A 16,940-nucleotide genomic window follows, 5' to 3' on the forward strand; every position below is an offset into this window, starting at 1 on the left:
CATCCCTATTTATTTTAGTAGAGGGAGAAACATTCTGATACGTCTTTCCTTCTAGATTCTGGTTTCCTTTGTCTGTCTTTTGTCCTCACCCTTCTATTTCCATATTTTTCTGAGGCGTGTTTGTCCTTCCCTGAGTTGTTTTACTGAGCTTTGCAACAGTAGCACATCTACCTTTAGTCTCAGCCACATCCGATTATCTCTGGCTGGCTGGTTAGAACTCACAGCAGCCGTGGGTGGGATCCTTCTGCAGTACAGAGAGGCATGTGCCCTGGCTGGCTGCTCTGGGCCTTGTTCTCTGTCATACCCCATCAGATTTTTGAGACTGCATCTTGCCCCAGGGATTGGATCTGGTTAAAATAAACTGTTCAAAACACTTGCTCATAGAGTTGTTATCTGGGGAGGTTGAGAAAGAAGGCAAGGAAGGAGAATTATTTTGAAAACGATAAAGAAAAGCAGTACAGGAAATGGGTAAGAGACAGGGACAGAGGTTAGTTCTTATCACAGCCAAACTGGTGCATCTTGCTCTGTATCTTCTAAAATATCTTCTCTGACCAGCACTTTGTAGGATGTCTGCTGGTAACTGCTGCTTATTTCACAATCCTGAATTCAAGGGTGCCCATCAGAAAAGAATACAGTCTCTATTGAAAAGACTCCCACATGAAGCCCATTGTGCTATCCCCTAATTTTAGTTTGAATTCAGGCATGCTAACATGTTTTAAATGGGGAATCTGTGTGCAACCTCACTCACTGCAGACAAGCTATTCTCCTGCTATGTGGAAACATCCCATTTCTCTTCCCTACTGTGTCTTTGGTCAACAGTTATAAACTTTCTGAGACAGCTGGTTGTATATTAAAGTCTATTTATAACAGTCAACGGACAACTGCTTATTTATGGGGAATCATGGCAATTTTTGCTTAGGAAGGACAATTGGGGCATTTCTTCTGTTGTGGAGCCGGTTCAGCCGCTGGACTCCACAAACATTGCCTCACTTGTCTTCTTACATTCTGTGGACTGAGGTTACCCTGGGTGCTAATGATGAATTCAAACCCAGCACAGAATGCTGGTTCTTCAGTCAAGGTTCTTGGGGACTGGACAATGGAAAACATGAAACAATTATACTTTGTGAGGAATAAGGAAGTACAAAAGTACCCATAGTTGTGAGGAACAGCATACTATACTCAAAATCTGAGTACAGTTCATGAAAATGTAGATCCCCCCCCACCCCAAACCCTTGACACTTTCATGGCTCTACTTAAAATAAGACCATATAATAACTTGTTAGCATTGGAAACAAAAGAAAATAAGATAAAAACTGTGTATTCTGGTGGGTCTTGGGGTGCTTTTTTCAGATTTTTTTTTTTACTAGAATATAATACAAAACTAAAATCTGGTCATGAATGAGTGGTGAAATAAATATGTGAACAGGAAAAAAATCTGTTTGAATTCCTAGAGAATATCTTGCATAATGCTTTTTAAAACCAGCTCTAACTTTAATGTGATGACTTTGTCTCCTTCTCCAATTAAAAAAATTTTTTTAAAATGTTTATTGTTGAGAGAGAGAGAGAGAGAGAAAGAGAGAGAGGATGAGCAGGGGAGGGGCAGTGAGCAAGGGAGACACAGAATCCAAAGCAGGCTCCAGGCTCTGAGCTGTCAGCACAGAGCCTGATATGGGGCTCAAACCCATGAACTGCGAGATCATGACGTGAGCTGAAGTCAGATGCTTAACTGACTGAGCCGCCCAGGAGCCCCCCAATTTTTAAAAATAGAACAGGTAATGATATTTAATTTTAAAATAGCATATATTCAGTTTTTAATATAAGAAAACAGAAAAAAAATTAGAATGGGCTATATCCTCACTGCCCAGGTGACACTTGTTTTATTAAAAATAAACTGTCATGGGGTGCCTGGGTCGCTCAGTAGGTTGAGAGTCTGACTTGGGCTCAGGCCATGATCTCACAGTCTGTGGGTTCGGACCCCATGTCGGGCTGTGTGCTGACAGCTCAGAGCCTGGAGCCTGCTTTGGATTCTGTGTCTCCCTCTCTCTCTCCCTCTCCCCTGCTCACTCTCTCTCTCTCTCTCTCTCTCTCTCTCTCTCTCTGTCTCTCTCTCTCAAAAATAAACATTAAAAAAATTTTAAAAAGAAACTGTCACTAGTATATGGTTAGAAACTCAATTGGACAGCTTTAAACTGAACATGAAATTAAAACTAAGCATAATTGTTCATGATTATCAATCAGTCCAGGAAAAAGTTGTGCATGTGTATCTTACACACATGCAGATATATCTGTACCCATGGAGAAGTTTTAAACAAGTGTATTAAAATACTGAAATCGACCTTGTCCACCTTTTTATTGTCTGATTCTGATTTCACTTTATTCCACCTCATCTGTAAAACTGAGTACATCTCACTCATTTTATTGTATCTTTTCCAGAAGGTGATAATAATTATAATAAGCATCATTTTGATGACTTTTTATAGTTAATAATTTATATAACTTATAAATTAGGATTTCAAAATTCTCAGTAAGTTATCCCTAAATGACTGCTTATCCCAGTTTAGATGCTTTTGTTTAATTTAGTAACTTTGTGAACTGTTTAACTCATTTTTATGTGTATATTTATTGATTTTTTTTTGAAGACCACTTTGGATAAGAAGCAGCCTTGTGTTGCTGAAACAATTTGTTCTTAGTTCTGTACTCTTCTGGGATTCCTTTTGAGAAACAGCAGGGTAAACCATGTCCATTTCATTCAGTAAGGCCTCTTTGAGATTTGGTTCTTGTGCATTTTTCTTTCCATCTCTGCCGCAAAAGGTAAATTAATAATGAGGTGCTCATGAATCAAGCCAAAGTCCTTTCAAGAGGAGACTGTACAGCAATATCATGGTTTCAGTTCTTTTTTTTTATGTTTATTTATTTTTGGGACAGAGAGAGACAGAGCATGAACGGGGAGGGGCAGAGAGAGAGGGAGACACAGAATCGGAAGCAGGCTCCAGGCTCTGAGCCATCAGCCCAGAGCCCGACGCGGGGCTCGAACTCATGAACCGCGAGATCGTGACCTGAGCTGAAGTCGGACGCTCAACCGACTGAGCCACCCAGGCGCCCCTCATTGTTTCAGTTCTTACATTCTGCTTAAAGTCTCAGATTCTTTTTGGGTGTAAAACTGCAAAAGTAAACGTTGGAATTGGTTTCAGGTAGTTCAGACAAGATCATTAGTCTCATTCTTGATTCTCACCAGAAACAGAGGTGAAGGTTGAGCTACTTAAAGCTTTTTCTTGTGGCCACATAATTGTTCAACTCAAATATGGGGAGAGAGAACAGTCATTTCATCTCAAGAGTCCTTTTCTGTGGGTTTATCAGTGAAAACTAGTGCAAGTTTTACATTGACTCATGTCTCTGTGAACTATTTGCAGTGGAGATAAACAACTAACATGGAAAGATAAAGATTTAAATAGTTTAAAAGAAGTATTTTCAGAATTGTATTCCATATGTCAGTATACAACAAGAATAAGGGAGTAGTCAGTAGAAAGAACAGTGTTATATCATTTTAAGCAAAAGCCCTAGATATGTCTGTTTGGGGCCATATGTTAATATGTTTTTGCTGGTGAACAAAATCATTGTGGTTTTCCTTTTAGCAGTTAGAAGCTCTGAGGTTTTTAAGAACTGAGCACTCTTTGAACAGTAAGATCCATGTAATAAAAGTCTTCCACAGACTATGTAATGTAACTTTTAGAAAACAGAAGCTGCAACTTCTTGTGGTCATTTGGTCCCCAAGATACAGATGACCCTGTATTCAGAACACACTCAGCAAAATTCCTTTCAGGCAGTTTTGGGGCAGGAGGGGTCTGACAAGTCTTCCTTACTTTATTCTTTTATTTTTTAAATTTTTTTTATTTTTGAGAGAGAGGAAATGTGAGTTGGGGATGGGCAGCAAGAGAGGGAAAGAGAGAGAATCCCAAGCAGGCTCCACACTGCTAGTGTGTGGAGCCTGATGCAGGGCTCAGACCCACAGACTATGAGATCATGACCTAAGCTGAAGTCAGTCGCTTACCCAACTGAGCCACCAAGGTGCCCCTCCTTTCTTAATTCTTAAAAATCAAAGGATTGGTTCCCAGGAACAATGAATGGTAATTTGTGAGCATCCTTTTTCTTGTTGTTTTTGTTTTTTTGTTTGTTGTTGTTGTTGTTTATCCCCCTCCTCCCTTTTTTTTTGAAACCACAGAAAGAGTGGTTTCCCAAACTCACTGAAAGGAAGGAATAGATCATGCTTTCACCAAAGCTTTCTAGGAAACTTTGAAAGGGTGAGGGCGGGGGAGGTGGATCATCCAGGAATGACTTAAGGTCTTTCGTGGCAGAGCAGAGAATGAATGAGAGAGGGAGAAGAGCAAACCTAGGAAAAGAGCTGTAGGTGCTGCTGGATGGAGTAGAAATTCTGGGGAACTGAGAGGATGGTGAAACCACTTGAGAGTCCTTTCAGAAGCAGTGGGTGCTCCCAGCACCATTTAGTGCAATGCTTCTCCACGCTGGTTGAATTGGACTGAGTTGGGCTTGGAGCTGCTCAGATGCAGTACATTAGAATCTCTGTAGGGAGGTTTGCTGTATTTAAAAGCCTGTCCTGGTAATTTTAATGTGCAAACATGAAATCAGCTTCTGATCATGGAAATAACACGTAGGGTTTGAGGGAGTGACTATTCCAGAAAAGATTTTGTAAATTCCAGCATGGAAAGACTCTTAGGTGTTAACCTTGGGTAACACTTGAGGTAATGCCTACTTTGTGGAATTGTTGGGAAGATTATCCTTGTGGTTAAGCTCAGAAGTTTGTAATTAAATACACTGGATTCAAGTCTAATTACCAGGTGTGTATTCTTAGGCAAATTGTTTAATTTCCTTAAGCCTCAGTTTCCCTATTTGTAAAATGGGGACAAAAAATACTTGTTGGTAACATTTAGTTCTGTAACCACCCTGAGCATGCTACTTGACATATGGAAAGCGTGCAAAAATTGTAGCTATTCTTTTCCTTCCCTCCACCTCTTATTGTTACTCTTATTATATCTAATGCCTAACAAAATGTATAAAAACCTAAATGTTAAACTTTCTTTCCATTTCTAAACTCTATTAGTTAATGCTAATTATGGGATAGTAACAGACTGTGGAACATTATTTTATTATGATATCCATATATGTGATATGCATATAAAGTATAATGTCTGCTGCCTATTGATTTTTTTTCTTTTTCTTGATGTGGACAGAATAGTGTAAGGACTAAATGCTGTTTGTCTGGGTGTGGTTTAAGCCAGATGAAGTGTGACAGCCCTTTCTGGGAAGAAAGAATAATGACATCACCACCACTTAGATAATAACTGACTATGCTAAGCACCTCACATGGACTGCCGAATTCAATCTTTACAGCATCCCTTTGAGGTCATTAACTGAATTGCCTCTGTTTTTTTTCGATAAGGAAATGAAGGTTTACAGAAGTCAAGTCATTTGCCCAAGGTCAGAGAGCCCGCGTGAGATGGAGGAGGAGGAATTTTAACTAACTCAGACATAACTCTGCCTGTAACCTCTTTGCTAAATAGGCCTCACTTGCTATGGGTCACTGTCAGGTTCAAGGTCCTCCAAGGCAACTCTAAGGGAAGGGGGAGTACCAAGAAGCCCTTTTCTCCAAGTTGCTAAATATAAATTTTCCTCATACATTAATTATTGGTACACTTTTTACACTGTTATTTTTGGGCATGGTATGTTATGTTCCTGTGGCTACATTATTTATGTATATCTTCACATTTCTGCAAACCTGTATGAAAGAAGAAGGATAAAAAGGCAGTGAGAAGTCCTGAGAAAAATAATATCAATTTTATGTTTTGAGATTTGTTTTCTTAGTATAAAACCGGCACAAAAATCAGAGTATAAGACACCATGTATAATATCATTGCCTATTTTAAAATGGACATTTATACATGGAAATGTACAGAGGAAAACAAATCCTAAATGTTAACACCAAAATGTTGACAGTGGTTATCTTCTATAAAGTGGGCTTGGGTTGACTATCACTTTATTTTGATGATTTTTTTGTATTGTTTACAAAATAGGCATTGGTTACTCTCATAATCATGTCCACCGTAGAAAACTTGGAAAATCCAGAGAAGCATAAAGAAGAAAGTAACAATCATCCAATAGCTACCACTCAGCTAAAAATGCTAACATTTTGGCCAGTCATCTTTCTATATGTCTATTAAGTGAATATGTGTATATATATATATATATATATATATATATATATATATATATATATACTGTTTATAATTTGGGGCACTCAGTTTCTTTTCTTTCCTTTTTTTTTTGGATAAATATATTTTAAGCATTTTGTGATACTAAAAACCCTTCTTAGGCATTATTTAAATGGCTACATAATAAATTGTATATATAGTTTACTTGACCATTGTATTATACTTTTTCTACTCTTTTATAGCAAGCATCAATGGCAAATTGAGAGAGAGAGAGAGAGGGAGAGAGAGAGAATCCCAGGTGGGCTCTGTGCTGTCAGTGCTGTTGTCAGCACAGAGCACAGTGCAGGGCCCAAATTCACAAATCGTGAGATCATGAATGAGCCGAAGTTGTATGTTTAACCGCTTAACCTACTGAGCCACCCAGGCTCTCTAGTTTGATACAGTTTTAAGCAAACTTGTGAAATGGTTGAATACTTTGAATACTTACAAAATTCCACAGAAAGAAATTTCTGTCAGAAAGAAATCTTAGTAATGCCCCTTCAGGAAGGATGAGGGAGAGAAACAGGCCTATCAAGATTAGCTCTCCTCAGCAGACCTAAATATACAGGACAGTGAGGGCACAGCTGGGATGGAGTACTAACTAGTATGAGAATGTCTTGAATGACTTGTCATGCCTCAGGCAAACATGGAACTTTCTCATTATCTGAAGTTTGTTTCAGGCTGTTCCTGGCCAGTGTGGACCTCCAGGGCCAAACCACAACCTGAGCAGATTTGCCAGGAGAGAGGGTGGGGTAATGCTGGCAGGGCAGTGTCCTGGGGCAGCCCTAGAGGAACAAGGGCAAACTGTCACTGGGAAGAGATTTGAGATAGAGAGGGCTGTGAGGGGAGGGAGGAGGGAGGTATAGGGCAGGGTGACAGAGACAGAGATACTTTACCCTGGCCTGAAGATACAATTTATCTACAGTGCTTAGTAGTGCTGGGCATATGTCCACCATGACTGTCTTTCTGGAAATGGTGGTCATTTTGCTTGGTGTGAACCCTCCACAGAAGGATCAGAAATCTAGCATTCTGCATTGGTGGAAATGCACCCACAAGATGTTCGGAGGCTCTGAAATACTGCAGGAACAGGAAAAATGAGGACTCCTTTATCTGCCTCAAATGTTCCTCTTTCCTGCTCGTATCCCTCTAGAGCTCCCTCGTTCCCTTCACCCCTGCCCTTCACCGAAGCAATCCTACCGTCCTTAGCTGTCTCAAACCTTCATGAAGACAGGGGACAATAGTGATTAGGAGCTTCTGGAGTTCACTGCTCAGATTCAAAGTCTGCCTCTACCACTTAATAGCTATGAGTTTTGGTAACTTGGGTAGTTTCTCTGCACCTTGGCTCCCTCATCTATAAGAAGGCTATTTAAGGATAGTCTCATCAATTTAGTTATAGTGAGGACTGAACGAGGTAATTCATGTAGCTTCTTAGAACTATGTGTGGCACACAATAAATACCATGCCTTAGTTATTTTAACTTTGTATCAATTTTTCAAACTTAATTTTTAAAAAAATTTTTAAATAGACTTTATTGTTTTAGAGCAGTTTTAGGTTTCCAACAGAATTGAGCAGAAGGTACAGAGATTTCTAGGTATGTATGGCCTCCCTCACTATCACCCTCCCTCTCTGGAGTGGCACATTTGTTATAATTGATGAATCTACAATTGATATATCATTATCACCCAGAGTTCATAGTTTACATTAGGGTTCATGCTTGGTATTGCACATTCTGAGTGTTTTAACAAATGTCTAGTATAGTATCATGCAGCCTAGTTTTGCTGCCTTAAAACCCTTGGTGCTCCATCACTTTTAATAACAACTTGCCTAAAATTGTAGATAACAGACATTTCTTAGGTATGTTTTGTTTCCTTTTGTAAACCAAAGCTGAGTTAGTTTATATGATGTGTATAATTGCTTCACAGAGCCAGGTACAGCACAGTGCAAAAGTATACTGAATAATTGATAGGACACTTGGGCAGATGAACAAGATCTCTGGATGGGTATAAAAGACTCAAACTGACATGAGATTTTAATTAAAAAATTTTTTTTAGGGGCGCCTGGGTGGCTCAGTCGGTTAAGCGTCCGACTTCCGCTCAGGTCACAATCTCACGGTCCGTGAGTTCGAGCCCCGTGTCGGGCTCTGGGCTGACTGCTCAGAGCCTGGAGCCTGTTTCAGATTCTGTGTCTCCCTCTCTCTCTGACCCTCCCCCGTTCATGCTCTGTCTCTCTCTGTCTCAAAAATAAATGAACGTTAAAAAAAAAAAAAAAAAAATTAAAAAAAAAAAAAATTTTTTTTTAATGTTTATTTATTTCTGAGAGACAGAGCATGAGCATGAGCAGGGGAGGGGCAGAGAGAGAGGGAGACATAGAATCCCAAGCAGACTCCAGGCTCCAAGCTGTCAGCATAGAGCCTGACGTGGGACTTGAACTCACAAAGCATGAGATCATGACCTGAACCGAAGTTGGATGCTTAACCGATTGAGCCACCCAGGAGCCCTGAGATTTTAATTTTTTAAATACTTAATATTTCCCACATTTTCTCCTGTGAACATATTAATTTTATTTTTATTTATTTTTCACAGTTTATTTATTTTGAGAGAGAAAAAGACTGTGTGAGTGCACACACACAATCAGGGGAGGGGCAGAGAGCAAGAGGGAGAGAGAGAATCCCAAGCAGGCTCCACACTGTCAGCGCAGAGCCCTACATGGGGCTTGAACTCATGAACCGTGAGGTCATGACCTGAGCTGAGGTCAAGAGTCGGACATTTAACCGACTAAGCCATCCAGGCGCCCCAAACATATTATTTTTATAGTCAGTAAATACATTTTTTAAAAGTTTATTTTATTTTTGAGAGAAAGAGAAAGAGCGTGAGCAGAGGAGGGGAAAAGAGAGAGGGAGACAGAATCTGGAACAGGCTCTAGGCTCTGAGCTGTCAGCACAGAGCCTAATGCAGGGCTTGAACTCATGACCCATGAGATCATGACCTGAGCTGAAGTCCGATGCTCAACCAACTGAGCCACCTATAGTTAGTAAATAACACCAAAGGTAACTTGTGTGTGTGTGTGTGTGTGTGTGTCTTAAAGGCCTTAAATTTGTTCTTTGTTCGTCAGTCCCTCACTAATTCTTAGCCCTGACTCATCTTTGGCAGTGAGCACCAACCATGTTATCTGTGGCGGGAAGTACTGAGTTTTTATTTAGTATGCACTTGTATAATTGTTAAGGGCACAGACTCCAGACCCAAATGCTTGGGTCTGTATCTCAGTTCCTCACATCGTAGCTTGTGAATTTGTACAAGTTATTTACTTCTCTGTTCCTGCTTTGCCTCATCTGTAAAATGGGTGAAATGATGGTAACATACTCACTGGGATTTGTGAGGATTATCTGAGTAAGAGCATGTTAAGTGCTTAGACAGTGACCAGCACATAATATCTGCTTGTAAGTGATAACTCTACAGCTTGTTAGGGTACCCAGGATTATCCCAGAGAAGTTTCTCTTCCAGTTAAGCACTGTCAAGGATACCTTTGTGCCCTGTCCTACACACTGCCACAGCATACAGTGGCCTCAGGAAGTACATTTCTGATAAACGAAGCTGCATTTTCCATTTTAATACAAATTTAACTGTAGCCTTCTGTTACCTTTTGAACTAAATCTCTTAAAATATAATAAAGACGTTAAGTGTAATTATTTTATTAGAGTTACAGATTGCTCCTTTGATCTCCCCTTTGCCCTTTAATGGCAACAGCAAGATGTAATAAAACCAGAATGTGAGTTGAGCCATTGCTGAAATTGTCTAGTCAGAGAAGGTCCAGGCAGGTCTTACTAACCTATATCCCAGCTTATCTTGGCATGGTGTATGAGAATTTCTATGATTGGAGGTTATCACTCTCATAGCCAAAATGTCAGTCACTAGATCCTTCATTGTTAGAGAAATGTCCAGTGTTGTGACTTATTCCAATTGCAGTCAAACCTGAAGTTAAGTCCTCTTTGGTTATTATAATGCTTCTCTTAGCCTGGGGGTTTCCTCTAAGTTCCTACACTGAGCAATGCTTAATTTGGTCAGGATAAAGCTCAAAACAAAATGGTCCTATTTGCAAATAATGACTGATGTGTTCCTTTACAAAAATGACTTCATTCAACAAACAGTTTTGAGTAGTTGCTGTCTCTAGGCACTAGGATAGGTCCAAGGGTACAGTGGTGAACAGGCCAATGAAGATTTCTCTCTTCATGGAGCTTGCAGTCTGGCCAAGAGTCAAAGACTGACCCTGAATCAATAATGTTCAGTGCCTCAACAGTAAGAGATAAAATAAAAGCCCCATACCCTAAATATTTTTTGTAAAGCCCCTGGGCTATTTACTGTGATTCTAAGTCATATCTCAACTAAGAAGGTCTAATCAACTCTCTTTTCCTTCCCCTTCTCTTCACCAGTCCCTATTTCTGTATCCTTCTTTGCCACATCCTTCTTTTGACTCCTGTTCAAAATCTGGGGATAGTGCCTTTGATTGGTGGATGTTTTAGTCTGGATTCTCCAGAAACCAGAATTAGTAGGATATATAGGATTTATTGTAAGAATTACATAATAAGCAATAAGATTTATTATGAAGAATGTGTCATATAGTTGTAGAGGTTGAGAAGTCTCAAGATCTGCAGTTGGCAAGCCTGGAGACTGAAGAATGCTGATGGTATAGTTTCATTCCAAGTCAAAGTCCTAAGAACCAGGAAAGCCAATGGCATAAGTTCCAGTCTGAATCTAAAGGTGGGAGAAGACAGATATCTCAGCTTGAGGAAGGTTAGGCACAAAGAACACATTTTTTCTACTCTGCCTTTTTTTTTTTTTTTATTCAGTCCTTCCATGGGTTGGACAAGAGCCACCACATTGGAAAGAGCAATCTGTTTTACTCAGTTCATAGATTGAAATGTTAATCACATCTAGAAACATCCTCACAGGCACACTATCACAGACATACCCAGAATATTGTTTAACCAAATATCTGGCAGCCTGTGACTCGGTAAGTTAACACATCAAATAAGCCATTACAGTGAGCCATCAAGTACCCAAATTCTAGCTGCAAGGGAGCCTGGAATAATAAATATCTGGCCTTTTAAGCTGATACAATGAAGGAGGGGCTCTGTGTCTTAAAATGAGAGATTCCTCTAACCTGTAAAGGAAGGGTTAGATGCTGGGTCACTAAAAAGAATGTCATCTGTTTCCTAAAATCTAGAATCCAGTTTTCCTGATTCCAAGTCCAGTGCTTTCTTCACTACATCTTGGTTGTTTCTTTTTTTCCCTTCTTTATTTTCAGAAAACAGGCTGATACAGTGAGAGAGCATGGAGAATTCCATTCTTGAGTGTGTGTTTAATTATCTCTACACTGGAGCAAATGCCATCAACTGATTTTTTTTTTTTTTCATGGGAATTCAAACCCCACTCTCTTTGGCAGAAAGTCCTAACTATTTTTGGAAGTTGGAAAAAAATTCAGAGAATCTGGTTCACTTTTGGTCATGTACAGTAATGTTATTTTTATGTATCTAGGACAGTGACATGGTCAGTGCTTATTTTTAATTGGCTTTCTGGGGACACAAGGGTGGGGTATGAGGTCAGGAACAAGGCAGGGAAGTCACTCACAATTGGCTGGAATCCTATCCCTTTGGTCTGTACTCTATCACGAATCCTCTTGTCCCTGAGTGCCTGAGATTGCTTCCCCTCAGAGCCTACCAGGCCTTTCTCTGGTCTTCCTACTTCCTTTTGATTCCAACTAGAATGTTCTCCAAGGGTTGGCAGAAAGTGCTTTAGTCCAATAATCAGGACATCTGCATTTGAGTTGTAGCTCTTTCACTTAATCACTGTAAGTGTTGAACAAGTTACTTACTTGGAATCTCAGTTTCCTTATCTGTGAAACAAAGTTACTGGATTAGAAAATGCTTGAACACAGTACTTTTGGCTGAAAATCATAATATCCAAGTAAAAATGACCTTAAAAATAAGGGACGCATTATGTCAAAATAAAAATTTAGGATTTAAGATTATTTAATGAATTGGTTCAACAGCTCCATGTTATTATCAAGGACACAAGCTCTTTTGTCTTACTCTGCTGTCATCTTTAGTTTGGTGTATCTCCTAATGGTTGCATATGGGTGCCATGGTTTGAGGCCTCAAGAGCATTACTTCCTTGTGAGGTTGTTTTGTTTTTTTGTTTTTTTGTTTTTTTGTTTTTTTTTAATCAGGTAGGAAGCCTTTCATAGAAGACTTCAGCAGACTTCTCTTTAGGTTCCATGCCATAGTCCCAAAGGAAGGTAGGAAAGTGACTGTCAGACATTTGAAGCCTCCATAGAATGATGTCAGGCTCTATCAATGAGGGTAAAGACCTGCAAAATCCTTTCAATTTCCAACATTTCTTGATGTTATTCTTCAGTGAATACAAGGATCAGACTCTGACACTGCTACTTGAGTGTTGGGTCTTGCATGACTTTGGAAGGACAGTGGCCTCTTCCTCCTATGAAAGGTACATGGAGTGGATCTTGGCAGTACTCTTCAGAAAATTTTTCATGGAGGACATAATGAATTGCCTGTTTGGGGGGCTAATTTCCCTTTGTAAAAATATAGAAACATACAGATACACTCAGTATATGCTTCCCATGAAGTTCATATTTTTTCCTTATTTCCTTCTGTAATGCATCCTCATCATGTGGCAAAGTTGGAAATATCCAATTTACCCGATCATAGATTGGTTCTCTGGAAGCAGACACTGAGACAGGTACTAAAACCTGTAGTTTTCCATAGTATATAATTCTTTTACTGAGACTTGCAATCAATTCCAAATGGCATGTTTTCTTATTATTGATAGTTTAAAAACCATAGTGTCTGCAGATCATATGGCCTTAGTGGCAGGGCTATTTTTACCATAACTTGGACCTGCTTCACAGTCTTTTCTATTCTAGGCCACCCAGAAATCTAGCAGCCTTTTTTTTTTTTTAATTTTAATTTTAATTTTTTTCAATATATGAAATTCATTGTCAAATTGGTTTCCATACAACACCCAGTGCTCATCCCAAAAGTGCCCTCCTCAGTACCCATTACCCACTCTCCCCTCCTTCCCACCCCCCCATCAACCCTCAGTTTGTTCTCAGTTTTTAAGAGTCTCTTATGCTTTGGCTCTCTCCCACTCTAACCTCTTTTCTTTTATTTTTTTTTCCTTCCCCTCCCCCATGGGTTTCTGTTAAGTTTCTCAGGATCCACATAAGAGTGAAAACATATGGTATCTGTCTTTCTCTGTATGGCTTATTTCACTTAGCATCACACTCTCCAGTTCCATCCACGTTGCTACAAAGGGCCATATTTCATCCTTTCTCATTGCCACGTAGTACTCCATTGTGTATATAAACCAGAATTTCTTTATCCATTCATCAGTTGATGGACATTTAGGCTCTTTCCACAATTTGGCTATTGTTGAAAGTGCTGCTATAAACATTGGGGTACAGGTGCTCCTATGCATCAGTGCTCCTGTATCCCTTGGGTAAATTCCTAGCAGTGCTATTGTTGGGTCATAGGGTAGATCTATTCTTTTTTTTTTTTTTTTTTTTTTTTTACATTTATTTATTTTTGGGACAGAGAGAGACAGAGCATGAACGGGGGAGGGGCAGAGAGAGAGGGAGACACAGAATCGGAAACAGGCTCCAGGCTCTGAGCCATCAGCCCAGAGCCTGACGCGGGGCTCGAACTCACGGACTGCGAGATCGTGACCTGGCTGAAGTCGGACGCCCAACCGACTGCGCCACCCAGGCGCCCCTTCTTTTTTTTTTTTTTTTTTTTTCTATTCTTAATTTTTTGAGGAACCTCCACAGTTTTCCAGAGTGGCTCTAGCAGCCTTTTGTATCACCCAGTATGTGGGCTGGCAAAGTATCCTTGCATGTGGATATGTTGTCTCTAGAACCACAAGAGGCTCACCAGGTTTGTGCTTCCTTATTAATGGTGTAGTATAGTCCTTTCTCCTAGGAATTTGTCTACATCTTCAGGCAATGGGTTTGGAGCCGAAAACTGGCTCAGGTCCAGAAATTGGGCAAGAACTATGACAATTTATTGGGAGGAGTGCTCTCAACCTGCCAGGTATCTGTCCTTAACTTTCTACTAGTACAAGTTGAATAGTATTTTTGTCTGCCATTTATTATTTTGCTCCTTTGGATGCTGTGCTTTGAGTTAGGCACTCTAGACTGCCACATCAGTTCTGCTGATCCCTGTAATGACTGTAAACTGCTGGGTTTTGGACTGTGTGTTCTGGAGCCCTATTATTTCCTTTGCTGTCAGTCAGTCCAGTTCTGTAATGGTATCTCTTACCCTGGTCAGCCCTGGCCTACAAAGGGGAGCCAACACTGTGTTTGTTTGTTTGTTTATTTATTTACTCTTCTCACTGGTGTATACCTTATGGCTTTACAAATGGTGCGTCCTTTGGGTTTCCTATGGAGCACTATCTTCTGACGGTCTTCTGGCCATAAATAGTATATCTATTGCAGTATGGCCACTTCCCTGAGCTCTTAATCCCTTTGTCCACTATCCACCATGGTAATTCTGTCATTTCAACTTCACTCAGCATGTCCATCTCTTTTTCCAAACTTCTGGGAGTTATTGGAGTAGTGAGTTTACCATTTCCTAGGATCTTCTCCAAGGTGTTAAATCCTAGATCTGAAAAAAACAACCCCAAGTGCACACACTATTCACTACCCATTTTTATGTTTCAGGCCCTTGATCAAGTACCCTCAGAATCCAGTCCTACATATCTTCCCCAGACCTGCTGGTACATATAGCTAGTTTTTGGCAATCTTTTGTGGTATGGTTCCTAAAGTCCCTTTCCTCCTTTATTAGTTTGTCACCAAGGAATATTTGGATGGCACAACTACTTGTTTCCCATAGTCCCTAACCTGTTGTTTGTTATCCTAAATATCAAACACAGTGATATCCCTGGGAGGAGGAAAATTTGCTGATATATACTAAGAGTCCTGGAGCTTCCACTCAGGGGCCATATCAGTGAAGATAGATTAAGTCATGCCTAGGTAACATAACCCTCCAAATCTCCTTGCTTAATGGAACACAGATTTATTTGTTGCTCATATCAGAGTCTGACTCAGGTCAGGTAGTTTTTTTTTAGCAGCTCATCTTAAAGCTATGACTTAAGGATGCAGTTGAACTTTCCTCATCTAACTATGTTATCTGGATACATGATTTCCCAGGTCACCAGGAAGTGGGAAGAGAATGCTAGACTATTGAGGGAGATGTTTTTGATGACCATTATAACAAGTGGTTTCAGTACATTCATCTATATTCCACTAATTCCCAACCTATGTGCAGAGAAAGCTGGGCCATACATTCTGTGGGCTCACAAAAAATGGTGTAGTGAGCATATAATATTGTCTTTGTAACAGAAATCAAACCCTAGATTCCCTGTCCCCCTCTCCCAAAAGCGACTTCTTCAATTCCACATTTGCATATGCTTGTTTTTGATTCAAGCTCCAGACATGACCCTTTGAATGCCCTTAATAATGACTGAGAGATTTGGGGGACCAGGTTCAACCTGTGAGTATGTATGTGGGTGACCATCTCTGAGGGATCCCAAAACTAAGTATAGATTAAAAGAATTATTTGTGTGTTCTCTAAACACCACTGTGGTAGCCAGTTGAGACTGTTTCCTCCATTCTACTTAGGGTAAGACTCTGTGTCTACAAGGTCTAGTGCTAACTCTTCATGTTCCATAAACCCTCACTTAGGTGCCTCCTGAGGACTGTAGCTGAAAAAATTGTTTGTGAGCACATATGAGACTGCACCTCCTTTGTGGTTTCCCCAAAATAACTGGAGAGGGGTGTGTATTTCACAAAGGCAACCAAATACTCCATGGGAACAGGTGAAGCAAAAGCAGGATTTGTGTATTATTCTTGACTTTTCTGTGACTTTTTTTTGTATCAGTGGTTTGGTTAAGTGTAGTAACATTTGAACTATATTAAATTTTTTTTTTGGTGTTAGTTTTATCATTTTAAGTCTTTGTACTTTATAGTATTGTAGTTAACTGTTAAGATTTTGGAATCAAAGAGGCATGAGTTGAATCATAGCTCAGGCGCTTAATGTCTTTCGGTAAATGATTTACCCTTCCTGAGCCTCCTGAGCCTAGTTTCTTTGTTAGCAAAATGGGGATAATAATACCTACCTAAATGGTTGGGGAGAAAATAAGGTAATATATATACAGTACTTAGAACATTATCTTCAACATAACCATTTAATAATGACATACACATTATAATTATCTTCCCACCTCTATTTTAGGCTATAATAAGGTAGGGACAAGGCCTTTTTTTAATCACTCACCATGGCTAGCATAATGTCATGAACATTATGGACACTGAATCTTTGTTAAGATAATTTAAAGTAACTTCAGTAATACTTCAGTTTCCATTAGTCAAAATGCCTTGTACAAATTCAGGATGTAATAAGAATTACGTATGTACTAATTTAAATCATGCTTTTTATTCCCTATCAGTAGAATAAGCATTTTGAACGTTATTTGGCAGCATTGTTGGTTTTTTATTGACTCAACTCTTGATTGCTTGCTAAGTCTCCTTTGTGAACTTGGTAGAAAGCATGATGCAAGATAGTGAGCTGAGGTTGGGGCGAATGGAGTGAAACCAATGACAGCCACA

The sequence above is a fragment of the Panthera onca genome, chromosome A1, assembly GCF_046562875.1.
Source record: "Panthera onca isolate mPanOnc1 chromosome A1, mPanOnc1 haplotype 2, whole genome shotgun sequence".
NCBI lineage: Eukaryota > Metazoa > Chordata > Mammalia > Carnivora > Felidae > Panthera > Panthera onca.